Source organism: Lontra canadensis, unplaced genomic scaffold, assembly GCF_010015895.1.
Source record: "Lontra canadensis isolate GAN:19392208 unplaced genomic scaffold, GSC_riverotter_1.0 scaffold88, whole genome shotgun sequence".
Lineage (NCBI taxonomy): Eukaryota > Metazoa > Chordata > Mammalia > Carnivora > Mustelidae > Lontra > Lontra canadensis.
In genome coordinates this window covers 1,799,965-1,827,272 of record NW_022631082.1, presented here as the reverse complement: position 1 = coordinate 1,827,272, position 27,308 = coordinate 1,799,965, and positions in this window count along the sequence as shown.

Genomic DNA, 27,308 nt, shown 5'->3' with positions numbered 1-27,308 from the left:
CTGCCTGCCTCTCTGCCTACTTGTGATCTGTCTGTAAAAAAAAAAAAAAAAAAAAGAACCATCCCAGGAGGCTCCCCTGAGGAGGTGACATTGGAGCAGGAGCCCTCTGGTGGCGGCTCTGGGAAGCTCAGGCTGGGGAGCGGCGGGGCAGAGGGCAGTGTGCTGTCCCAGGCGGGCGAAGATGGGGTTTCAGACCAGGGTGGAGGCGGAGGAGAGAGGAGCTGCCAGATTCTGGGTGGGTCTGAAGCAGAGGGGACAGGATTTCCTGAGACTGGATGTCAGATGGGCAAATGAAAGAGGACTGAGGACTTAGGTGTACTGAACACACACACACACACACACACACACACACACACACACCCGCGCGCGCGGTTTCAAGGTCAGGCTGCAGGTTTATGGCAGGAAGGGAAGCTGGCCATGTGAGCGACCTCTCCTGGCTCGACGTGGCACTGCAACCTCGCTCTAGTAGCCCCCGGTGGGTGGGGACAGAGGCCAGAGGGGAAGAAAGGCAAGATCTGATCTGAAGCCTCCCTAGATAAGGAGTAAATGAATTTTATTTTCTGGGCTTTGGGGATCTTTAGGGAGGGACAGGGTTAGGGGAATCCTATGTAACAGGCACAAATCCTGGCGTCTGATGGAACCCTGCTGTTCTAGTTTATTCCTGTGAGATTTGCTACAAAGTATCCTATAGATTGGGAGTTTGAACAACAGAAACGCATTCTCTCACAGTCCTGGAAGGTAGGAGTCTGAAATCAGGGTGTTGGCAGAGCCCTGCTCCCTCCAAAGTCTCCAGAGGCTCCTTCCCTCCTCTTCCAGCTTCTGGTGGCCCCAGGCATCCTTGGTGTGTGGTGACAGACCTCCCCTCCCGGCCCCATCCTTCCACAGCCATCTCCCTGTGTGTGTGTGTGTGTGTGTGTGTGTGTGTGTGTGTTCACGTGGCACTGTCCTCTCTGGGTGTGGGGCTGGGTCTGAGCTCCCCTGTTCTTATAAGGACACGAGTCACATTGGACTTGGGCCCGCCCTAATGACCTCATCTTAATTTTATTTGCAAAGACTCTATTTCCAAATAAGGTAATGTTCACAGGCATTGGGTGTTAGGGTTTCAGCAGATCTTTTTGGAGGGGACACAATTCAACCGTTAACACCTGGCTTTGGGACTTCCTACCTCTATAGGCAAGCTACTCTGACCTCTCTGAGCTTCCATTTCCTCATCTGTAAGATGGGGCATTGTAAGAGCACCTTGACGCTTGAAATGACAGCACATGGGGGAAAGCATAGAGCTCGGAGCCTGGCTGAGTAGATTCCCAGCAAGTAGAGCAGAACTGCCAGTGTAGACATCCCCCTTCATTTCTGCTTGCATTCCCTAGGCTCTTTTGTAATTTGGGGAAGGAGGGCAGAGTCTGGTGAGAGCCTGGGGGCAGCAAGGTTGGAGATGGAGAGCTGGATGGTCCCAGTAGGACATAGCTGGCCCACTTGAATTTGAGTACTTTGTGGTGAGTTGAATAAAGGTTCTATTTCTAGAAGGGTGGTTGAGATAAAGAGAAATGCCTACGGGATGGTTCAGCACCCTGGCTAGCGACAGCGGCTTGTCCTTGCCCCTCTTAGATTGGAGCACGCAAGGGGGCACCGTTACCGGACGCCAGGGAGAGCTGTGTGGGGAGGGCCACCAGGCAGGTCCTGAGCCTCTGGGAAGGGGACAGAGAAACCGTGCAGGCGGTGAGAGCCAGGGACTCTCCTAGGCTCCTGCATGCCATCTAACATACCTGCAAGTTTGCTTGATCATGTGCTGTAGGGGAAGCTGACTCATCCCTTCGTCCCAGAAGAGAAGTATGACTTATCTGAGGATGATCCTGCCTTATTTATTCGTTCATCGATATGACCAAGCACCTGCTATGTGCCAGGCACTGTTGTGGGCATTTGGGAATATAGCCAAGCAATCAAATATTCCTCTTTGCAAACTGACCACCCAGTGGGAAGACCATAGATTCAAGTGCACCCAGTTCATGAATCTTCTCTCTCTCTCTCTCTCTCTCCATGGCTATCAACAGCCTCCCTCCAGTCAGAGGAGACCAGATTTAGGATTAATGTGGCAGAGGGAATAAAGAGAGGAAATCTGGATTTTTGCTGACCTGTTGGAGTACTGGATCAAACCCTCCTTGAAGTCCACCCTACTCCAGAGTTAAATGCAAACCTGGCCCTGCTCTGCTTCCAACTGGGGTTGGAGGAAATCTAGGGAACCCACAGACTCTGTGGGAAGAAGATGGCAGGCTGGTGGAATAGATTTTTCTCTGGCACTGCCTCTGACTTGCTGTGCAACGTTAGGCAACGTTTCACTAGCTTTGAGCCCCCAGTTTCCTCAACCAAGAAAATGGGATGAGAATCCTTATTTGGCATGGTTGTCTTGGGAGCTGGATGAGCAAGCATGTGTGGGGTGCCTCGTAAAGAGTTCAGCACATAATAGGCACTCAATAAATGGGTGTGTTGTGGTTATGAAGGCTGTTTGCTGGATTCCAGTTCTCCTCCTGCCAGGAATGGGGGGCGATTGCACTTCCCTGCTATTCTGGGTTGGATTGTGTCTTCTCAAATTCATATGTTGAAGTCCTAAGCCCCAATGCCAGAGGAGGCACCTTTATTTGGGAACAAGGTCATTGCAGATATAATTAATTAAGATGAGGTCATACTGGAGTACAGTGGGCCCATAACGCACTGTAACTGATGCCCTTATAAAAAAGGGGAAATTTGGACACAGAAACATGCACACAAGGAAAAGGCTATGTGATGTTTGGAGCTCTGCTGTCACGAGCCAAGAAACTACCAGAAGCAGGGAGGGAGAAACAGCTCCTTCCTTATGTCTTCAGAGAGAATGCGGCCCTTATTTGTTTATTTTTGTGGGGGGGGGGAGTGCATGCATTAGTGGGGGGAGGGGCAGAGGGAGAGCATCTTCAAGCAGACTTCCCCTGAGTGTGGAGCCTGACAGGGGGCTTGATCTCACAACCCATGAGATCATGACCTGAGCCGAAATCAAGAGCCGGATGCTCAACCGACTGAGTCACCCAGGCACCCCACACCCACGTGCCTCTGGGCTGTTTTAAAGCCACTGAGATTTGGGGATTTGCCGGAGTGACTACAGTTGTGTAGATTACCCGAAAATGTAGTGGCTTAAAATCATCATTTATTGCTGCTCAGGGTTTTGTGGGTCGGGAATTCAGGGGTCACCTAGCTGGGTAGTCGTGACTTGGGATCTCTTATAAGGTCTCAGTCAAGCTGTCGGCTGGGGCGAACTCATCTGAAGGCTTGAGCGGGGCTGGAGGAGCTGCTTGGAAGCGGGCTTCCTCGCACAGCTGCGGGAGGGAGGCCTCAGTTGCTTGCCACGTGCATCCCTATAACTCTCCTTGACCTTCCCCTTGACATGGTGGCCAGCTTCCCCCAGAAGGGTTGATGCAAGAGAGCCATGAAGAAGCTGAAGTGTCCTTTATGACTCAATGATGCTTCCACTCTGTTCCACGGACAACACGAATCAGCCTTGATTCAGCACAGGGGAGACTCTAAAGGTCACGGGTACTGGGGGGCTGGCTCTATAGGGTCCCTTGTCATTGTGCCACCAGCTGGTCCTGACTGACCAAAGACACCGCAGCTCTGGCTGGCTGGGGAGCTTAGGAAGATCCCTTCTGCCTTGTGAACCCGAGTCTTCACCTCTGTGAGAGAATGAGGGGCACATGGGAGAGCCTGTAGGGGAAGGGGGAACTCCCCAGGAGGTGAGCCAAGTCCACGGACCCCATGACAAAAACTGGAGGTGCATTCATGAGAGAAAATCTCCCACCCCTTCTAGCCCTATCCTGGCTGCCTGGATTGAAGATTTGAATGCAGAAATCTTGGTCAGGAGACCCAGAGGTGTGGAAGAATGCGGGCTAAGTTTGTAGGGTCTGGAATGAGATTGGAAGTCAAAGTCAAGTCCCAGCTCTACGGCCTTCCTCTAATTTTCCAGGCTGGGACACCGAGGCCTGGAGAAGGGACAGACAAGACTGGGCATGGGTAGCAGGCAACTTCCTGACCTCTCATTCCAGGGACTCCATGGCAATGCCGTCTTTGGACTTGACATTTGAGCCAAGGAATTAGGCGCTGGGGTGGTTAGGAAGCCCCCTCCAACCACCGTGCTTCCAGGTGTGGGCAAAAACCCAGGGGGTGGAAAAACTTGGTGAGTTTAGGGAAGAAGCTGATTTTCCATCTCAGAAGAGAGAGTGAACTTTGACTCTTGATGGCCTGCTGGACTGCTGGATCAAGCCGCTCTTGAAGCGCACTCTACCTCTGAAATAAATGCAAACCTTGTCCCGCTTTGCCTCGTGGGTTGCTGAAGCTGGGGGAACCCCCAAACTCTGTGGGAAGAGAGCTGGAAAGCCGGCAAAACAAGCTTCTCCCCTTGGCTGTTTTTTTTTTTGTCAGGTTTTGTCCATTTTTGTCAGGTTTGTTTGGACTAAAGTCTTCAGCAGCTGGGAGCTACCAAAGGTGCTGGAGCAGAGCACTGACCCCCTTAAACCCTTCAGTGATTTCACTGTTCTTTCTCGGATTGGCTTGGAGAAGGCCTCAGGCCGGGAGCCGGCCGGCTGGGACCCCCCAATCCCCCCACGTTCCCCCCAGACTGGCTGCTGGGCTGTCATCCCTGCGGGAGAGCCTGGGAACGGGAGAGGAGAATGACCCTTGATTGTCACAGAGGCCTCTGCTCTAATTTCCCAGAATGGGTTTTGAGCGGCTAATGCGGCCCCTGCTGGGCAGGAGATGGAGCTCCCAGCAGGGCCTCGGAGACTAGAGCTGGAGGCTCATCCTGGGCTGGGCCCTCCGCCCTAACCTGCTCTCTGGCTCACTCGCTGCCCTGGGTCCCTGGAAACCTCCAGTCCTGGGAGCTCTGAGGGCCGGCGGGGGGGGGGGGGGGGGGGCAGGGCCCCTGCTCTTTTGGACCTGGCCCTGCAGTGGGACTTAGGTTCGGGTTTGCGATTTAGATGCGCTGGGCCTGGGAGGGGTCCAGTCTCTCGCAGGGATGGATGTGGAAACTGTCGCCCCTGGGGAGGAGCATCAGAACCTGGATCAGGGCTCAGCTGGAGTCGGGGCTCAGCCTGGTTCAAAGGGGGTACCAGGCCAGAGTTTGTTGAATGAATAAAGGAATTTCCCGATGGCCTCGAATGGAGGCCAGACATTGTGACAGTCACTGTGGTACTCTGCACACTCAGCACCTGGCAGGACTGATGTGGTCATGCCCTTCTCCTTGCGGGTGTCCAGAAACTAGGTGGGGGCACTGAGGATACGTGGCTTCTCTCCCAGCGCCCCGCCCCAGCCCTGGCAGGTGGGAGACAGGAAGCCGCCGTAGGGGTTGACGGGGAGGGAAGGCATCAGCAGCTTCCGGCAAGGACACTCCAGGTGTGGGGCAGGAGGCATGTGGGACAGTGTGTGGGCTCAGCCAGGCTGTCCTGTGCAGGATGGGGTAGCCAGCCTGTTGTCTAGGGTAGGGCAGAGGCTTAGTCAAGAAGGGGACACTGGGGTCTGGCCAGGGCCATGCGGGAGGTGATTGTCTTCCCAGAAACCTCCAAGGTCCACTTTCAAGGTTCTTTCCATATGAGGTTGTGGACGTGACAGTCACACAGATCCAGGAGGGACAGATGTTTACAGAGAGCCACCAGGACATCCATCTCCCTTGGGGGGAAAAGCCCATGTCCTCCCCGTAGCTCACAAGGCCCTGTATGACCTGCTCCGCTTATACCTCCCTGTCTGTCCCTCCTCCTCCTTTCTTCCTCGCTGACTCTGCTTCAGCCACATGAGCCTCCTCTGTCTTCTTCCAACATACATGCTGTTGCCCCAGGACCTTTGCATGTGCTGTGCCCTCTGCCCAGACATTCACGTACCTGGCTCCATCTCTGCGTTCAATTCTCTCAGCCCAAATATCACCTCCTTCAGGAGGCCCTCCCTGAGTCCCCTGACTTAACTAGCATTCCCGTATTTCTCGACGTCATCATTCTGTTTATTTTGGCTCTGAACTTAATCATGGTCTGACATTGCTTGTCTGTTTATTTCCAGCTGGGAGCGCTGCTTTGTGCTGGGCGTCTCGTGGTGAGAAAGCCAGATGTACTGTTCCTGCAGCAGACGGGCCCGGGGTGCCTGGCTGGGTGCCGGGACTCAGCAGGATAGAGACAATGGGGTCCCACCCTTACGGGCTTCCCCAGAGAAGGCGGTGACGGCTGATCATGCTCCTTGCTGTAATGGGGGAGGCACAGGCACGGTGGGCACCCAGGGGGGCTTTCTGGCAGAGGTGTCGTCCAGGCAGAGACCTGGAGGGAGAATAGTGTGTAAGCGGGGTGAGACTTTGGGGGAACTCTGTTCTAGGCGGAGCAGCACTCCACTGAGGCCAGGTTCAGACTAGCCCAGCCCCCTACCTGCAAGCCCAGCTGCCCCCCTGGGCTTCTCCCCTGCACATCCCCAGCCCCCCAACCCTTTGCCTCCATCCTCAGGGCCCAATCTGGTCTCCATGTCTCCCCCACGACCTGCCCCTCTGCTTGGGTTCCCATCTCCAAGGTGGCCCCACGTGCTCCGTCCCTGAGTCAGAGACCTGGATGCTGGCCACACCTGTTTGTCCCTAGGTTCTCCTTCCAAAACCTCTCTTCCATCGGTCTCCCCCATGGCTCTGCCTCAACTGGGGTCCCACTTTTGTCTCCTCCCTGGTTCCCCCAGCATCCCTCATACACCTTCCAATTGCCCAAGGGAGTGATAGTCTCCCCTCTAGCCCTTTGCTGCACCTCCTAAAATCCCCTCTCTTGGCTCTTCCCAACACATCCTTTAGGTCTTCGCTCAGAGCCACCTCCTCCAGGAAGCCTTCTGTGATGCCTTCCCTCACTGGGTCCGGCCCCCTTGCCCTGGGCACCTACTTCTCCCATAACCCCCATCTCCCTGTTTTTCAGCCTGTGCATGTCCTTACACAAGGGCAAGCGTTGAAAAAAAAAAAAATCTGTTTCGGTCTCTTCTGTGTCCTCTGTGCTTTGCAGGGGCTCAGGCACACAGCAGGCGCTCAATAAATACACACTGAAGAAAGAAATACCCATGGGAGCCATAGCACGGGGTCAAATCCCTGCCTCCCTCCTCTCCCTGGCCCCTCGCAGGGCTTAGTTCCATGGGACCAGGGTGTGTGTGTCCCGACAGGACACTGGGCAGACCTGGAGGGAGGATTTCGAGCGACCAGAGCCTGTGGACGGAACAGAAGAGCAGAGAAGCTCAGGGAGAGCAAAGCTCAGGGACTTGGGAACATTTTTCTCCGGCTTGCACCCAGAACCAGGGCCCCACACCAGCAAGCTTTTATTCTGCACTCTTTCCTACACAGAAGAAATGACATCCTAACGCAAACCGCCTCCTTCCTTTGCCTCAGGGGATTGAACAATTCTGTGCGTGTTATTAAATGGTTTGCTACGACTGGGGCGCCTCCCGCAAACAGAGTCATGATTAATTCAGCCACCCTCGTGGAGGCTTCTGTGCCCCTCCCCTGCACCCCTCCCGAATCCTCCCCTTTCGAGTGGTCCTGGGGTGTGGTCGAGCTCAGGCTGTGGCGGTACATTCCCTGACAACACGAGATTCCCCGCGGAGGAACAGGGGACCATGTATGTCATTGAGAATAAAAGCCAGGGGGCGGGGGAGGAGGGGGTGCGGGATCTTTAGGGGTGAGTTTTGCCTGGAAGTGAATGAGCCTTTGGCATCTGCCCTCTTAGGGTTCAAAGCTAGAGCTTGTCATGAATTCATTTGTTTCATCCTCACACAGGTCGTGATGTTGGCACAGCTGTTATCCCCATTTTACAGAAGGGGAAACGAGGCCCAAAGAGGGGAGGTGACTTGCCCAAGGTCACACAGCACGAGGGTGCCAGAACTGGGGTTCAAAGGGGGGCAAGCTGATCGTGAAACATCAGCTGGCATCTACCGCTGGAAGGTCCTTCTTGCCGGGAACCCTCCTGAGGCTCCCTGTGACCAATCTCTCCTGTCTCCTATTTGGGCCTCAAAGACACTAGGCAATGACCGGCCTCAGGGCCTTTGCACTTACTATCCCCACTTCCTGGGACACCTTTCCCCCATTTCTCTATATGGCTGTTTGATCATAGGTTCCCCCTTCAGAGAGGCCCCCCCGTGACCCGTTGCTCCACCCACCAACCTTGCTGATATCCCCCCTTGTTTAATGTCCGTTGTCCTGCCTATGGGTACGGGGGTCATGTGTGTGTCCTGGTCACTGCTGAATATTTGGTGTTAAATGGTCGAGCAAAGACCCCTCCTCCTTGAAATATCCTTGGAGTAGGCTTCATGTACTGTAATGCACCCCAGAGCGAAAGGGGTTTACGTGGTGGAAGGGTGGTGGGTGCCGGGAACCACCCCACCCCCAGTCCTGGAGTCACATTGTCTGCTCCCATCCCCACACTGCCCCCACTTGTCCTGTAACCTTGGCCCGGCCATGGTCCCCACCGAGCAGCTTCTGTTTTCCCATTTGAGAAATGGGAATGGACACAGTCTCTCCTCTCCCTGGGCGTGGAGAGCCCCAAAGACAGACACCACCCCAGCAACACGCAGCCTCCCATCCCGCAATGCAGCTAATGTGGGTTTTGGCTCTGGGATCTTACCATCTTCACCTCCCTGGTCTGCTGTGGTCTCCATTCTGTGTCCCAAACACCTTTTCCCTCCGCCAGGTCTGTCCGAGCTGGAGGGAACTTTGTCCTCCCACTTCACTTGGCTTTTTCTCGTTCATCCCCCGAAGACCTAGAAGACCACACACACATCTCCTCCGTGGTCCCTGATGACCCAGTTACCACGGATGTGTCTGAGAGTGCCTCTGTGTAGGGCCTTGGTCACCCTGGGGCTGGAGCTGGCTGGTCGTATGACCATCTGTGAGTCCTGGGAAGGCTGGGCCCTTCCCCTTGGTCACTGTCCCCATTGTCCAGCACACAGCCTGGCACACAGTAGGAGCTCAGTCAATCTTCTGGCCTGAGTAACTGAATTAATCAACACACACTAGATGCATTATTATTACGGAAAAGGTCCAGAGGGGGAGGGGGGGCTCCGGAAGCCATCTGGGAATGAGCCTTGGGATGATGTCGGAATGGTGGCTTTTGTCCTCTGTGTGGATACCCCGACCAGGCTCCGTGGTCTCTGGTAAGGAGCCCAGAACTTAGAGCTTCCCTCTGGATGGCTGCGTGACTTTGGGCAAGTACCTTCCACTGTCTGGTCACTCCCTCCAACGTGGGAGCAGAAAGGGTTGATTGTTGGCAAGGCACAGAGACAGCAGCTAGATTCCTCAAGGTCACACAGCAAGTCACAGAATAAAAGAGGACACCGGCCCCCAGGTGGTCTCTGCTTCTCGGACCTCGGCTCCAACTTCCGGCTGACACCCACACCCCCAGCCTTCCTTCCTTCTCCAGGCCTGGGGGGCATTGATGGCCAGGTCCCTGGCATGGGTTAATGACCGCCCGGCAGCCAGATCTTCGGGAAGACAGACCCGATGAATTTGTTTTTGTGAATATCTCAATGCAGCTTCAGGGCCAAGAGCGCCCGCCCCGATGCAGCGCCCGGAACCTCCCGGCCCCCCCTGCCTGCTCAGCACCCCTCGCCTGCCTTTGTCAGTATCTCAAAGTGCCAGGCGAAAATCCCCTTCCATGAACCCTCTGTCCAAAGCCCGGAGAATCTCTTTTATTTTACCCTCCATATTTATTTATTCTCACCACCCCCTCCCCTCCTCCCACAGCTCTGAGAGGAAGCGATTAACGCAGACAGACAAGGCCAAGAAAAGACAAACAAAGGCTCCCGCATTCTGGGCTGGCCGAGAGCAGAATGGGGGATTTTCAGGCAAGAATGTGGCAGCAGAGGTGGACCGTGGAATCCGTGGATTGAAAGGAGGCCCGTGTGAGCCTAGGATTCTGCTAGCTTCGGGCACAAAAGCAGAGACTGGGGCCTCCTGGCAAAGACGCCAACACCTGCTTCCTTTTCAGAGGCCACAATAGGGAAGTTAATCTTCAGCCCCGGCCTCCTGGAAGCCAGAGCCTTCTAGCCCATGGGACTCAGCTGTCCCAGGAGTTGCAGAGACACGAGGGGGACAACAGAAGGGTCGCTGGGCTGAGCAGGAGGCTGGAAGTCCAAACAAGTTGGAAGCCGAAGGGTCACCCGGCTTGGGTCACAATCCCAGCTCCGCTGTCATTCCGCATTTCCTTCGCACCTGCTCTGTACGGGGCATGGGGACCCGGGGCCCCAGCCGGGAATAAGACAGAGGACCCCTTCCCTGTCCTTGCGTTGGCTGACCTTCTCATGGACGGCGTGACTTTGAGGACATGACTTGGCAGTTCTGGGCTTTGGTTTTCTGCATCCGGAAAACGGGCTGGTGTGGGTGCCCACCTCACAGGAAGTTCAAATAGAAAAGCCCCCAGAAAAGCCTGGTGCAGAGTGAGTGTCCAGATATCAGGGTCCCATTGCCCCAGCTCAACCCTGCTGACATCTCTTGCGGGGGGGGGGCGTCATCCTGGGGTTACAGAGCAGCATCTCTGGCCTCACACCCCCTTTGATGCCAGGAGCACCCTCACCCCAGCTGTGACAACTACAAAAGTCTCTAGATATGGACCTCCCCACCCCGGGGGTGGGGGGCAGAATCAATCCCCCCCCACCCCCGTGAGAACCACTGCTTTACATTGTTATTGATTCTTAGAAGAGACTTGGCCAGGCCACCCTGTGCTTGTGGTTTAAACACTTGTAGATGCTGTCCGCCGGTCCTTTCCAGTTTATACCCCAAATGGCAAAATTGTCAAGTTGTACCATGACCCCAGCTACAATGGGTTCCCTGCCCAGCAGCCCACACTGCGGTTCCTACCCCACCTCTGCAGGAATCTAGCCTCCTCCTCCCCGCTCCCAGCCCCCAGCCTCCTAGAGAAGGGAGCCCACACCCCTCGTCCTCGTGGGGGACCCAGGGGCTGGCTCCGGTGCAGAGGGGCTCCTTGTCACAGTCTGGGGAAGGGAGGGGCAAAGTGGTAGGAGTGGGAGCTCTAGGCTCAGGGCAGAGAGGCAAGCTGTTTGAGATCCCCAGGGTCCCTGGCTCCTCCCACTCCCACACACTGCTTCATTCATTCATTTATTTTTTTACCTCTTCATTGCCTCAATCTGTTCTAGGCACTGGGGACACCAGCAGTGACCAGGACAGATCCAGCCCTGTCCTCCCAGAGCTCCTGATCCAGGCAGGGCAGAGCGACACGTGCCTGGGCAGCAGTGACATGAGTACTGAGAGCGATAACTCGGGACACACAGGCAGCCCAGAGGAGGCCCTGGAGGCTGCAGGTCAGGAGGGTGCTTCTGAGCTGCGTCTGGAAGAGGAAAGGGGGTAAATTGGGTGACAATGGCCGGTGGGCAGCCTGATCAGATTTTAGGAGCATTTTGGAGAACCTGGATGGGAGGCTCGGGACTGGAGGCAGGAGGCCAGGGAGGAGGCAGAGGCTGGGACCCAGGCGATGCCGGTGGGGTAGTGGGGACCAGTGGGGGCCAGGCAAGCCTTGGGGTGGGAGGATGTTGGGGGCGACCTTGAGGTCTGATGGCCCGATAGGGGTCCCTCCAGGTCTGGGGGCCGCATCGGTGACAGCGGTAAACAGCCGTTGGGGTCCACGCAAATGGGTCCCGAGCAGGCCGACAGCCCAAGTGATGGGCCTTTATTAGCTCGAGAGCTTCGTGGGTTTAAAATAGCATCGTGAAGGCAACAAAAGCAATTTGCCTTCTGAATTTTCATTCTGAACGGGTGATCTGCTTTTAATCAAGCAAGGCGTCCCAAAATGCTCTTAATTACCCAGAGTCAAGGGCTCGGCAGTAATTTCGATGTCGACTTTCAGGCAGGCGTGATTTCGTTTTCACAAGACAGGTTCTGGGGAGCGTGGCTGGCTAAGGGTGTTGGGGCGAACTTGGCACCAGCAGGCGGGAGGCCCGAGGCTGGAGGCCGCGGCTGGAGGCCGGCCTCAGGCATGATGGTGGGGCCTTGGACAAGTCACTATCCCTTTAGAAGCCTCAGTTTCCCCTCAGAAAATGCAGAGATGGATGGGGTCTGCATGGGGATGATAACACGAGACTGTGCTTGAAACTTCTTGACATCAGGCCAGACCCTCATTCATTCATTCAACCAGTGTTTATTGAGCACCTACTGTATGCCAGGCCCTGTTTTTGGCCCTGCAAACTCCGCAGGGACCATGACAAGCAACGCCACCCCCACCCCCCAGGTCTAGCAGAAGAGACAGTCACGAAACAATGAACACAGCGTGTGTCACTGAATGGAAGACAAGCAATTTTCCTGTTCTAGCGTCTCTGTAATCAGAGTCGTCTTTGCCTGGGCCCTGATTTAACGGGGCAGGGCTGTTTTCCTCCCTAGCAGGATATAAAATAAAGGCGGGTTTTCTGTTTGCTTGCATCCCAGAGTCCACAGAATATTGTGATAAGCGAGTATGTGGGTGTGTTCCGGAGGTGCGCAAAGCTATGGACAAGACGATGTTTTCAAGACTCAGTCGCAAGTTCAGAAACCCTGCAGCCACCAGGCACCTGCAGAGCGGGGCGTGGGGACACCCGAGGCCCCGGGCAACTCATCAGTATCATGTGATGACAACGCACTGAGAAGAGACCTGTACAGTGAGAGTTCAGAGGTGTGCACAACTTCAGGGCCTGTGGACGCATGGCCTTCTGCTGTGGTCCCAAGTTGGCTTGGTGGAGAGGAGAAGCCACCTGGCTGCTGATGTCTGGGGCTCCAAAGCCTGCAGCCGGATTCTGGGAAGAGGCGGGCTCTTGAGTCAGACACGTCCAGAGGTCAGTTGCGGCCCCACTGCTTCCTGACCAGGTGACCTTGAGCAAGTGACCACCCCTCCCGAGGCTAGGGTTCTGGTCCATAAAATGGAGACAACATAACTCTTACCCCCTTGCGAGGGTATGGGGGTGAGATGAATTCACTCAGGGGCACTTGGCTGGCTCTGTTGGAGGAGCATGCGTGTGACTAGTGATCTCGGGGTCGTGAGTTCAAGTCCACATTCCACGTGGAGATTTCTCTTTCTTTATTTTTTAAGATTGTATTTATTTTTTTGACAGAGAGACAGACACAACTAGAGAGGGAACAGAAGTAGGGGGAGTGGGAGAAGGAGAAGCAGGCTTCCCATGGACCAGGGAGTCTGAAGTGGGGCTCGATCCCAGGACCCTGCGATCATGACCTGAGCAGAAGGCAGAAGCTTTAACGCACTGAGCCACCCAGGTGCTCCCCATATGGAGATTTCTTAAATCAATAAATAAACTTGGGGGAAAAAAAAGGAACATGTTAAGCCATAGGAGAGGCTTGAAAAATGTCACCTCTTAGGGTGGGAAGTCTGCTTTTTGATGGGAAATCTGTACCACCTCTTTCTGCCTGAGCTAATCACAAATGTCTATCCTCACTATATACGGAAAGTCTTGGTTTCGCTGCAGTAACGGCCAGTCCCCGCATCTCGGAGGCTTGTAACATCCAAGTCTTATTTCTCACTCATGTCGTATAATTGCTGTGTTTTTTTTTATCAGGCTGGGGACCTGTTCCATGTCACCTAACTCCAGGACCCTGACTGATAGAGCAGCCACTGGAAAATTGTTAGTCTTTGTGTTAGTCTGGAGGGTCTCCCACTAGTAAAAAAGGTTCTGAAGTGACACAGGTCACTTTCCATCCTGGATGCCAGAACGGGCGTACAACCCCGCCCAATTCACCCGGTCACAGAAGCCAGGAGTGCAATCCCATCTGGGGCTCATGAAACAGCCACCTAGTGCTGCGTGACAAATACCCACCAATCATGCAATACCCAGCTGGTGCTGTGTGACAAACACCTACCAGTCATGCAACAGTCAGCTTTAATGCTGTGTGACAAACACCCACCAATCATGCAACAGTCAGCTAGCGCTGCGTGACAAACACCGACCAAGTCTCTTTGGCATTCCACAACAAACACCAGTTTCTCAATCTCACATCCTCAGGGCAGCTGGCCTCAGGTCTAATCCATGGACTGTATCCAGATCTGGTCTATGTGTTTCTGATCTTCCTTGGATTGGTAACTCCTCAAGACATCTTTGTCTCATGGCTAAAGGAACACAAGAGAGCTTGCAGAAAAAAGTAGTCCTTCTTAGGGCTCAGGTTCTGAACTGTCACACTGTCACTTTGGCTCCTCTTGCCTTGGCCAAATCATGTCACATGGCTGGGCCTGACCTCTGTGGGGCAGGGAAGTATATTCTTCCCTGTGGAGCTTGGAAAGAGGTTGAATGAAATTTGTTGGATAATAAGGTAATCTTCCACACCCCAGAAGGTGATGAGCAGGAACTATTTGGTGAGAGCATTATTGGTTACCACGCAGAAGTCACAGGAATAAAAACCCAGGTTGTAAGTGAAAATTCCTGGAGTACGTGAATTTCAGGTGTGGCTGGATCCAGGAGCTTGTTTCTCTCTGTCCCCCTGCTCTGCTTTCTCTGCATTGTTCTGTTCTCAGGCTCCATGTAGATGCCTCATGAGATGTCTGCAGCAGTGCTACCTTCACCGTAGCCCCGGTTTGTGCAGAGCAAGAACGGCCTGCTTTGCAACGTTCCCTTTTCAGGTGTCAGATCTCTCGAATGGCATGCGACAAAGAAACAGCAAACTTCATTACTTGACTGACAGGTAAAATGAGCAAATTATAGCCTTCTTTTCCCACCGCTCCCCTTGCACTGCCAGTCCTAGCAAGCAGTTCATCTTGTGCAGATGAACGGGTTCCCCTCTCCCAGTGTTTATTCAGGCAGCACCCCCTTCCCTATGGGGGGTCAGATTATACAATCCAACATCAAGGCTCCCATGGGCCCATGTCTGAGTTTTTTGGATGGATTCCTGATCCCGCAGCCCCTTTTTGGATCTGCCCACAAATACATTTGCTTGAACCCAAGTCAGCCAGGCCCAGCATGTGAGCCCCTTGGCTGAGGTCAGAAAAACAGGGCAGCAGGCAGCAAGGAGTTTGTTTAATTGATTTGCTCTTAATTGGCTGTCTTCCCAGATGGCCCAGAGGAAGCTTATCTTGGGCACTCGCTGACCACCCACTTCCTCCCCAGGTTGCGGGGATTAAGAGCTGGAACCAGACACTCCCTAAGTGCCGAGGGGAGGGCCAGGGAGTGTGGCCAGGTGTGGTGGGGAGATTTGGCTTCAAATCCATGCTTCGCCACTTATCCACTGAGACCTTAGCCAAACCACCCAACCCTGCATGCCTTGGTTTCCCTGTCTGTATAAACCAAAGAAAGCAATAGGGTCTAACTTATAGAGCTGTTATGAAGAGTTAATTCATGAACAGCAGGGGCCATCAAACTTCTGTAAAGGGCCAGGAAGTCAAAATTTTAGGCTTTGCAGGCCTGAGTCCACTCTGCTCTTGTGCAAAAGTGGTCATAAATGATATGGCAAAAAAATGGGCATGGCTGTGTACCAATAAAACTTAATTCATGGGCCCAGAAATGTGAATTTCATATCATTTTTGTGCATCCCACAATATTATTCTTTGATTTTTTTTTCCCTCCAGCCATTTAAAAATGTAAAACACAGGTGCAGGGCTGTATTTGATCTTGGGCTTACCCTGGTGTAGATATAGCATTGACAGTCATGCTTAGCACACAGAAAGTGCTCAACAGGTATCACTACCGGTATTATTGTTGTTGCTATGGTTAATCCTGAGGTCATGAAGGCGCTGTCAGAGTCAGGGTGTGAGAGCAGAGAAGAACCTCAGGGATCCATTTCACAAGCCAGGCTGCTTCTCTTCTTAGCCATGTGACCCAGAGAAAGTGACTTCACTTCCCTGAGCCTCAGTCTCCCCATCTGTATAATAGGTATGGCGTTACCTCCCTCAGAGGCAAAGTGATGACTCAGGCCTTTGCCCCTTTGCATGACGACACAACTCTGCTGGCATGTACATCTCTCTCCTTAATGTTTCCGGGACTTTAGTCCCTACTGGTTCCTCCACCCAGACCCCCTACCCCATCTCAGTGTTGCCTCCATCCCATTCTTAAGGGTCAGTGGAGGGGCTTCCTCCTCTAGGAAACCCTTCCTGAACTTCCCCAGGGTGAATCACACCTCCCCCAAGAGATCCTGTGTACCCATCACAGCAGGTGTCACACCAGGTCTGTGTCTTCTCTGGCCAGAGAAGGCTGGGAAAATAGGGAGTAACAAAAATGTGTTGGGATTTAATGTTTTTCTGCCAGTTGCCAGTCACTCTTACCTTCAGCTCCTCCCACCTTCTCTTTTTCTTCCTTCCTTCCATCCCTGAAACCCCTCAGGGCCCAGAGCCTTTGCAGACATTCTGTCCCTTTGCTTCCTGTGGCAGACAGACCCTAAGATGGCTCTTATGATTCCTGCCTCCTGGTGTCCACACCTTTGTGTGTCCTTTTCCCCTTGCATGTGGCTGGGACGTGTGACCTGCTTCTAACCAGTAGACTACAGCAGGGGTGATAGGATGTCACATATAAGACTCTTATCTTGGGGCACCTGGGTGGCTCAGTGGGTTAAAGCCTCTGCCTTCGGCTCAGGTCATGATCCCAGGGTCCTGGGATCGAGCCCCGCATCAGGCTCTCTGCTTGGCGGGGAGCCTGCTTCCCCCCTTCTCTCTGCCTGTCTCTCTGCCTACTTGTGATCTCTGTCTGTCAAATAAATAAATAAAATCTTAAAAAGAAGAAAAGACTCTTATCTTGCTAGAAGACCTGCCATCCTTCTTCTCTCTTACTGGCAAGTGGTCATTTTGGGAACAGCCCATGAAGAGGGCATGTGGCAAGGAACTGGGTGGCTTCCAGAAGCCAAGAACCACGTCCAGCTGACAGTCAGCAACAATCCAGGGACTTCAGCTTTTAGCTATAAGGAGACGGATCCTCCCAACAGCCTGAGGGAGCTTCGAAGCGGATCCCTCCCTAGTCGAGTCCGTTGTCTTGCAACCAAAATTGCATCCTAGTGAGAGACCCTGCAGCACGGGAGCCAGCTAAGTCATGCCTGGATTCACCACCCACAGAAACTGAGATGATAAATGTGTTGTTTGAAGTTGCCACGTTTCAGGTAGTTTGTTATGCAGCAATAGCTGACGGATACATCTCCCCCAACCACTTCCTTCAGGGCTCTTCTACAGTTCAGGTGACATACAAGGAGTGCCTGATTCCCCCACTCAACCCCCCTGGGCATGCTAATGGGGCCCATGGGCATGGGGTAGGGTGTGGCTGTGCTGGGGCTTAGGGAGTGTTGGGGAACAACAGCCAGCGAGAAGTGGCCAAGGACATGAGAGTCATCATCACCAAAGCCATGGGCCGAGGGGGTCTCATCTGGACATGGGCTCCTCCACTGTCCCCAGAGCCATTGGGCCGTGTCCACTCTGGGCGATAGGTTATCGTGTGGGATGCTAATAAATGTGGGATGCTTATAAGATGTCATTTGTTGGCCCGGATGGGATATCACATTACACGGAAGAAAGAAAACATTTATTTTCTCAATTAATTCTCTTTCAATCCTTCTAGAGATACACTGTCCAATACGGTAGCCAGTAGCTACATGTGGCTATTTAAATTGAAATTTATTAAAATTAAATACAATTTGAATGAAAGCAGGGACTCAAACAGATGTTTGCACACATGTGTCGATAGCAGCATTGTTCACAATGGCCAAATAGTGGACACTGCCCAGGTGTCCATCAATAGGTGAATGGTTAAACGTGATGTGGTCCATCCAACATGGGAGTATGATCCAGCCTTAGGAAGGGACTCTGACACCTGTCACGACATGGAGGGATCCCAGGGACACTGGGCTCAGTGAAAGGAGCCAGACCCAGAAGGACACATCCCGCAGGACCCCACTCCCAGGAGGTCCCCAGAGGAGTCCCATCCACAGAGACAGAGATGAGAGGGTGGGAGCCGGGGCTGGGGCAGGGGGTGGGGAGTCTGTGCTTCATGGGGACAGTGTCTCCGTGTGGAGAGATGGAAAGTTCTGGAGATGGGCGGTGGGGTGGCTGAATGACAATGAGAGTGTGTTTCATGTCTCTGAGCTGGGCACTTAGACATGGTTAAAATGGTGAATTTTTTTGTGTGCTTTATCACAATTTTAAAAATTAATTAAAAAATGAAATAATTTTGAAATGCAGTTCACAGGTGCACAAGACCCACGTTAGTGGCTCTGAAGCCTGAAGGCTTCCAGAGCAGACAGAACAGAGAGACCCCATTTCCGTTATTGCAGAAAGTCTACCAAGAGTGCTTTCACACCTCCACACATGTGCAAATTTTCTGTTTCCAGAGAGAGGAGGCCTGGGGCTCACAGCTTGGGGCCCCCAGCCTGGAGAATTTAATAACAGGGTTTTTTGTTTTCATTGTGGATCTCCCGAGTGTTCTCCTCACAGCAGCCAGAGGGCGCCCGTGAGGTCCCGAGTCAGGTCTCCATCTACTGGGCTCACAGCCCTCCCACCTCCCCCTTGGTGGGGGAAAGCCCAAATCCTCCAGAGGGGTCCAGAAGATCATGCATGACCTGCCCCTGTCTCCTCTCAGTCCTTCCCTCCTCCCTCTCTCCCCCTCACTCACTCTGCTCCAGCCACACAGGCGTCTTTGCTGTTCCTCCCACATCCCAGCAAGGTCCTGCCCCAGGACCTTTGCACTGGCTGTTCCCGCTGCTGGCAAGCTGTTCCTCCGTCTTTCACTTCCTTTATGTTTTTGCTCAAATGTCCCTGCAGTGAAACTCTCGCTTTTATCCTAATTGAAAATCGCACACCCTGACGTATACTCAGAATTTAGAGCCATCTCCTATTCTACACTCCAGACAAGAGCCTGGGGCTTGGAATCTGGGACTCCCCGGGCAGTGCTCCTAGGATGGGGGTCTAGAATGCTCCTGCTTGCCCACGACCTTGTCCTCAGCCTGGCCTGTCCCCAGCTCACTCTGCCCCCTCCCTCCAGGAGCTCAGAAATTCACCCGGCGCACAGATGCCAGACGGGAAAATTAATTGGGCCTTGCTAGGGCTGCTCTCCCTGCTCCCCGTCAATAACAGCCGTAAAGCGGGATTTATGCGGCGGTGCTGGCTCCGGATGGAAACTAGGAGGAGGGGCAACGTTCTAGAAAAGTCAATCCCTTGCCATGAGAACAGGCAGCAGCTGGGACTCCAGGACCAGAGCCATCTTCCCATTGCCTTCCTGGGGGTCACCCCTCCCCCGGGGTGGGGGGGGGGGGAAGAGAGGAAGATGGCGCCTGGGTGGCCCAATCCTTGATCAGGGATCACTTACCTAATTGGAGTCCCCATTTCAAACACCTACTGTGAGACAGGCCATGTCCCAAGTATTTTTGGAACATTAACTGTTTTCATGGGGAGGTAGAGATGGATTTTTTTTCTATTTTTCTCTATTTTAACCATAGGGAAACTGTGGCACAGAGAGGTTAAGCAACTTGCTTAAGGTTGCACAGCTACTTCTGGCATGCTTAACCCCTGATTTAGGGGTTTGTGGGGACTGGGCTATGACAGGGATGATACAGGCAGTCGAAGAAAGCATGACGGGCCAGCTAGGGGACTCCAAGAACACCCATTACCATTGTGCCTAGGGACGCTCTCAGTGATGCACTTTCTTACAGGCTCCACTTAGGCACAGACTGATTTAACTGAGGGCTGCTGGCCACAGCCATTGAATGGAGGCTGCTTGAAACCCCACATGTGCTGATTCCCTCAGCCTCTCTTGCCTTTCCTCCCTTTTCTCGTCTGGGAAGGAGCTCTCTTCGGGCACCCTAGGGGACGTCGAGTAGGGTCTGGGTTCAAATATTGGTTCTGCTGTGTGACCTTGGGGATGTGTCTTCCCCTCTCTGGGTTCAGTGTCCTCATCTGAAAAACAGGGATCATCACCACTGTGCAGTTGTTCAGGCACACTTAGAAGGCAGATAGGGGAACATCTGGCCCTGACCGAGTGCTCAGCGAGCCGCCACTCTTTTTACTATTATTCTTACAGCTTTTATATGGCCCCCCAACTGCAGACAGAGACAAGGCAGCTGCCTCTCCCTCTCCCCAGAGCCCTTCTTGCAATCCCCGGGCCAAATCCAGCGGCCTCTGTTTCCTGCAGGCACTGCGGGGACGGTTTTGATGGACATGTTTTTTGCACAGAAAAAAGCTGGAGCAATTGTATTTTGCCAAAAGTGTCAGCCGGAGAGAAAATATTTCCCGCATCTCTGGCGAGTGTTGATGTGTGAGAGCTAGCACGTTGGTAGGGGATGGGGGGCTCCACAGGACAGGGGCCAGCTGTCCCCACCCAGCCCCCGGCAGCCTTTTCATCCTCCCGCTCCCTCTCTCCCTACAGCCCAGCCCTGGCCCAGCTCCCCACACCCTCCTCTCCTGTCTCTGCCTGGCTTCTCCCCTTGGACAGTCTCACATTCCCTGTCAGACACCCTCACCTGTCTTTCTCCCCTCCATAAGTTTGGAATGAGAAAATGGCATTGGAGCTGTGATTTGCAAGAGGAAGCATTTGCTTGGAGAAGGGGGTGGGCAGGAAGAGAAATCCAGGCAGAGTTCAGCTTGTGCAAATGCCCTGGGGCAGCACCATGCCCAGCATGAAGGAAAAACAGGGAGGAGGCCCGCGTGGCTGGAGCAGAGTGAGCCAGGGAGAGAGGGAGGAGGCGAAATGGGGCAGATTGCGTGGGGTCTTTTGGGCTGTAGGGAGGATTTTGAGTTTTGTTCCAGGGGCACTAGGGAGCCCTGGGAGGATTTTGAACAGGGGAGGAGAGGAGGGGGGCATGGATCCAGTGCCCTCACATATGTGGGGGACAGTGGGAGATGTCAGCAGCACCCCATGAGACTCAAAATAAAACAACCTTGGCCTCTACCTCCCCTTCCACAGCGACAGAAAGACGTGTCCAATCAGCTCTGCTTCAGCGTTGAGGTAGAAATAACTTGGAATGACCAGAAGCCCACCACCGGGAGGAGGGCAGCCCCTGCGACTGGTATGAGGGAAACCCTACACGGGCATGATGTGTGATAAAGGATGGGGTTGGCTATGCGAGCCGATGTGGGCTGATGTCTGGGGTATGTGGCTGGGGCAAGAGGTAGCTGCAAAACAATGACATGGAGGAGAAAGTTCTGGAAGCATTTGTACCAGACTGTCAGTGGGGGTCACCCAAGGCAAACGGGTTGTTACAGCAGGATTTTACTTTGTTTTATTTTATGATTACTTTTTTAAAAATCCAGGTGAGATTAACCATAACACGAAATTAGCCAGTGCAGTCCAGTACCTTCCCAGGGTCGCCCTACTTAACTCTAGCTCTGAAACATTTCCATCACCCCCAAAGAACACTGAGTATCCCCAAATATTAATTTATTTTACATTTTGAAATTATTTTTTATTGTGGTGAAAGACACAAACATAAATGTATCATTAGTGGCAATTAGTACCTTGACAATGTTAGGCAACTACTACCTCTATCTAGTTCTAGAACATTCTATCACCTCAAGGCAAACCCTGTACCTGCTAACCATCACCTCCCATCCCCTCCCCATCCCCGGCCCCCACGAGCCCCCTTCCTGTCTGTGGAGGAGCCTGTTCTGGGCGTGTCACACACGTGGACTCACACCCGGTGTGGGCTTCTGTGTCTGGTTCCCTGCCTGAGCGTCGTGGGTTCTGGATACGTCCGCAGGGCAGCGCGTGTCGATGCCTTGCTCCTGTTGGCGGCTGAATAATATTGAGTGTGTCATGGACCGTGTCTTCTGTACACACTCATCAGCAGATGACCATTACGGTCATTTCCATCTTTTGGCTACTGTAAATAAGGCTGCCACGAACATCTGTGTGCAAGGTTTTGCTTGAAGACCTAGTTTCAGTTCCTCTGGGTAGACACCCAGGGGTGGAGCTGTGGGGTCATAGCGTAGGGTAAGTTTATGTTTAACTTATTGAAGAGCCACCAAACTAGTATTAATATTTTTTAGATTTTATTTATTTGTCCGAGAGAGAGTTAGGGAGAGGGAGAGAGCACAAGCAGGAGGAGCGGTAGGCAGAGGGAGAGGGAGAAGCAGGCTCCCCGTTGAGCAAGGAGCCCCATGTGGGACTCGATCCCAGGACCCTGGAATCATGACCTGAGCTGAAGGCAGCTGCTTACGGACTGAGCCACCCAGGCGCCCCCTAATGCTAATATTTTTAAACCAGAGGAAGGCTCCTGGGGTCAGTGTGTGGTGGTGATGACTTTCAGGGGGCTGAGTGGGTTCCCCTGGGGGATGGAGGTCGCTGCTTCCGTTAAAGGAGACGGTACCCCTCAGCGCCAGCCAACTGTTGCCATAAGAAAACGTGGGTCCCGCATGGCCAGATTCTCCCATTCTTCAAAGCAAACCCCAATTCTCATTGGCAGGAAGCTTCCAGATCCAATGTTGCCAACGAGTTTTTTTTTTTTCTAAGATTTTATTTATTTATTAGGCAGAGAGGGAGGTAGAGAGAGAAGGGGAAGCAAGCTCCCCACTGAGCAGGGAGCCTGATGCGGGGCTCGATCCCAGGACCCTGAGATCATGACCTGAGCCGAAGGCAGAGGCTTAACCCACTGAGCCACCCGGGCACCCCATGAGTTTTAAAACCCAAACAGAAATGCTGATCAGAGCAGACCCGGCTGGGGGCTGGATGTGGTCCCCGGGGTTGACAGCGTGTGGCCTCTGCTTCCCGCGGGTCTGTATGGTTTGAAGGGGACGGAGGACCTGGGTGGTCCTTGTGATCTGAAGGACTGTGATACACGCAAGGGGCCCAGGGCGGGGGGCTCTTCCTGAGGCAGCCCCAGGGCAGGCAGATTTGCTAGGGTGAAGGGAGAGAGGAAAGGCAGTGGGCCTGGGGGTCCATCAGCAGGTCCCCAGCAGACTGAGAGCCTGGCTGGGTGTGAGCAGCTGCCCTGTGCCCAGATCGGCACAGATTCCGCTCCTTTTAAGTAGAAACCATGAAAACATCTGTATGAGCTCCGCATGGCTGCTATAACAACGGATTTCAAACTTAGATATTGTCTTACACTCCTGGAGGCTGGAAGTCAGCGATGGATTTGGGAGGCTAAAAACCCAGGGTTGGCCAGACCCGGCTCCCCCGCCCCCATTCCCCACCCGGCCAACAGGGAGACCCGAATCTGGCCTTTTCCTGGCCTGAGACCCCTCCCCGACTCCATCCTCACTGCCAGCAGTGCGGGGGGCCGCCCATCTCCAGGACTCCTGCCCTCTGCCTCCCTCTTGTGAGGACCCAGGAGATCATATTGGGCTCAATAGGCTCCACGAAAAGCATTTCTTTGTCTCAAAATCCTTAATCCTTAATGCAAATTTCCTTTTCCCTGGCACTGCCCAAATGAAGTAGCAGCACACTGCCGGGGCTTAAGACAACAGAGATTTATTCTCTCTGTCCTGGAGGCCACGAGTCTGAGATCAAGGTGGGAGCAGGGCTGTGCTCCCTCCGAAGGCTCTAGGGGAGGGTCCTTCCTGCCTCCTCCAGCTCCTGGGGGCCCAGCTGGTCTCTCCATCTCTGCCTCCCCCCCCCCCCAGGCCTCACTCCATCTCCATCCTCCTCCTTACATGGTCCAAGCTTGTTCCTGCCTCAGGGCCTTTGCCCTGGCTGTGCCCTCTGCCTGGAGGGCCCTTTCCTACCCCTTTTCCACAGCAACTTCTCCCTCAACTAGAACTCAAAGCTCACCTCTTTAGATTTCTTGCCAGATCACCTGTGCTAAATCCATCCCTTCCTCTACTTTCAGCGACTAATGTGACTGTCGCCCACGGGGGCACCTGCCTTGACACCCCATGGTCTGTCCTCCCTGAAATGGCCACCAGAGGGCACCTGTGAGCACCAGAGTCAGGCTCTGTCCGCTGCCCACAGCCCTCTCAGGCTCCCACCTCCCTTAGGGAAAAATCCGAATCCTCCCTGTGGTCCCCAAGGCCCAGCACGACCTGCCCCGTCCCCTCTCTGCTCTCCCCTCCTCCCACTTCCCTCCTTGCTCACTCCGTTCCAGCCACACCAGCCTCCAGGCTGTTTTTGGAACACAATATGCCCAGTCCTACCCCAGGACCTTTGCATAGGCAGATCCTCTGCCAACAATGCCCTTCCTCCAGATATCCATGTGACTCCTTTCTTGACCTCCCTCAGGTGTCTGTTCCGATGTCAGTGAGGCCTCCTCCCCCATTTATAATGCTCACTTTCCTCCATCTCTGGCATCCCGTACCCCTCTTCCTGCCTCTCTCTTCCCTGTAGTATTTATCACCAACATGCCACACGATTATGTATAATGTTTATTGCTCACTGCCCATCCTCCTGCTGGACATGAACCCCAAGAGGGCAGGCCCGGACCCCAGTCCAGGGCCAGCATCTGGGGGGACCCAGACAAGTTCCCTTGTGATCCAGTATGACTTACTTTCTGTTCTGGAGCCTCAGTTTCCCAATCTGTCTAGTGGGGTCCTGATCTGTCCATCCTTGGGGTCAGTGAGAGTCCCCAGCTGTCCCCTAAGTCTGCTTTAGAAGCTCCTGGTCAGCTGGGCTCCAGCACACAGTAAATGCCCAACTCTCACTCCCTCGGTCCATCACTCAGACCCGGAGTGGGAGGTGACAGGCCTGCAGATGCCACTGGCTCAGGCTGTGCCACTGGGGCCAAGACACTGTCACATTTAGTAAATTGCAGGCAGGCAGCTCCCGTGGCTGCAGTGCTGAAGACAGGCGGGGCCATGACTGGGAGAATGTGGAGCCCTCTTGAGGCTGGAGGGCTGAGCTCGGAGGTGGAGGCCTGGGAGCTCTCCCTGACCTTCACTGGGCCTCACTTTCCCTATCAGCAAAAAGAAGGACCATTGGGAACATTGAGGCATCTTCGAGTTCCTTTGTCCACATTCTACACTGAGTTCCTGTGAACCTCCGTATATAAAGTGCACAGATGAAAGAAGAAGAAATAAAGTCTGAGCTTCGGGCTGGGTATAGAAGCAGAGACCATCTCCTTTGCTGTTCCTACCCCAGCTCCCAGGATAGGGCCCGGAGCTCAAGGAACAGTAATAGCGACATTGACTGAGTTTCAGTTGTGGGTCTTTGGACACACACTGAGAACTTTAGAAGGGTTTCAGATCTCATTCAGGCCTCACGGCAGCCCTGTGACATAGGGAACCGCCATTATCCCCATTTTGCAGATACTGAAGCCGAGACCCAGAAAGGGGAAGACACTCACCCAAGGTCACACAGCCAAGGATTGAGGAGCTGCGCTCGCGCTGGTCTCTGATCCTGTCTGCACCCTGACTTGCCAACCTCTGAGCCCCAGTGACCTTGACCTTCGGTCAACCAAGAAATGCATGTTGCCTGGTCCTTTGAGAAGGGGGATTGGGCTCTTGGCCACTTTCCCTAATGACACAGGGGCCTCCAGTTTTCCCCAAGAGCAAGGTCATGACCAAGACCCCCCCTGCCCCCTCTTCCATCCTCCCAGCACAGCTGCTGTCTCACAAGGAGACAGCCAGGGGAAAGGATCCCTTCACTGAACCCTGAGCTGAAGGCTCCCCATCCCCTCAAAACCCCGGTGGCGGGGACAGGACTGAAAAACACACAGGAGAGAAAAAGGCAGTGGTGGGGGACCCTCCGATGTGTCCCCTGCAGCCTCCCTTAAAGAAAGGCAAGATAAAAAAACAAAACAAAACACCAAGAGTCAGCCCACCGGCTGCGTGTGTGCACCTATGTGTGAGCACACACACAGATCTATGAAATATTTAGGTGGTGCCCAGTGTGTTTGTGGCTGTAATTAATCTTGTGTCTTGTTGGCAGAGAGCAGTGCGTTAAGAAATTACTTTCCGCGGCCCCGGGTAAAGTGCAGGCTGGTGAGGCCCAGGCTCTTTCCCCGGGCGGTGGGGGTCGGGGGGGTGCTGTGTGTGCAGAGAGGACTGGGGGGCAAGCTGGTGGCCCTGGTCCAGCTCCTTCCAAGGTGCCCCATGCGCCCCCCGCCTTGTGTCCATTCCCCATGATGGCTGCGATGTCCCCAACCCAACCGGAACCCCCCTGTGCCCTGGGCACCAGGCTAAGTGAATGCTCTGTGGTTATTTCATTTTGTTTTTATGGCTTTATGGAGGTACGGTTTGTATGCGGTAAACTGCTAATATTGGAGGTGTGCGATTGGATGCGTTCTCTCTCCCTCTCTCTCTCCCCCCCCCCCCCCCCACCTGTCAGTCCATCAGGACAGTGGACGCCTCTATCACCCCCAAAGTTCCCTTGGCTGCCCCCGTAGCTCCTCCCTGCTCTCTGCCCCCTCCCCAGCCCCACCTCCTCCCTCTTCCCAGGCAACCACGCATCTGCTTGCATTTTCCAGCTGTCCTAAAATGTGCATCTTTTGCACCTGGCTTCCTGGGTCCAGCATAGCGATTTTGAGGTTTGCCCGTGTTGTCGTGTGTCTTTTTATGACAAAGGAATGGTCCGTGGCCTGCTGGAACCCCTGCTTATTTATTCAGCCACCTGCTGATGGACACTTGGGTGGCTTCCGGTTTGGGCTGGTAGGGAACCCACTGCTCTGAACACGAAGCTACAGTTTTTGGGTGCATGGGGGGCTCTGGTTTCTCCTGCATAAATCCCAAGGAGTGGAATGGCTGGGTCATTCAGTAGCTGAGAGGCTCGCTTGTTTTTTTTTTTTTTTAAGATTTTATTTATTTATTTGACAGAGAGAGAGAGAGAGACCTCACAAGTAGTCAGAGAGGCAGGCAGAGAGAGAGGGGGAAGCAGGCTCCCTGCTGAGCAGAGAGCCTGATGTGGGGCCCGATCCCAGGACCCTGGGATCATGACCTGAGCCGAAGGCAGAGGCTTTAACCCACTGAGCCACCCAGGCGCCCCTGTGGTTCATTTTTTGAGAGATCAGGAGTAAGATTTTGAAACACGATGCCAGTGCATGGGAAGTTCTAGGCGTGGATCTTGTTCCGTCCACGAGACGACTCAGTGACAAGAAGGGGAAACTGAGGACCGATCATACGGTGGGGAGTGGCAGAGCTGGGGCTCAGCCCCAGGACTGTCTGTGCCCAGAGCATCACCCGTGAGCTGCACTATGTTGAGCTGGGATGGAAGCGTGTGGGCATATCCAGCGTCTCCCTTTCTCTCAACGTGGCAGTGAGCAAGTCTAATTCTGCATGGTGTTGTCCTGACGCCCCAATATCTAGTAAGAGGCTCAATAAATGTGCACAGAAGCCCAGATGAGAGCCCTAAGTGTAGCTGCCAAGGAGATCTCACTCCTCACCCACCCAAAACCTGCAGTGGCTTCTTAGTGCTTTGGGATAAAGCTTAAACCCCTTTAAAGCAACTGAAGACTGATCTGAATTCTGGCCCTACTCCTTTTGTTC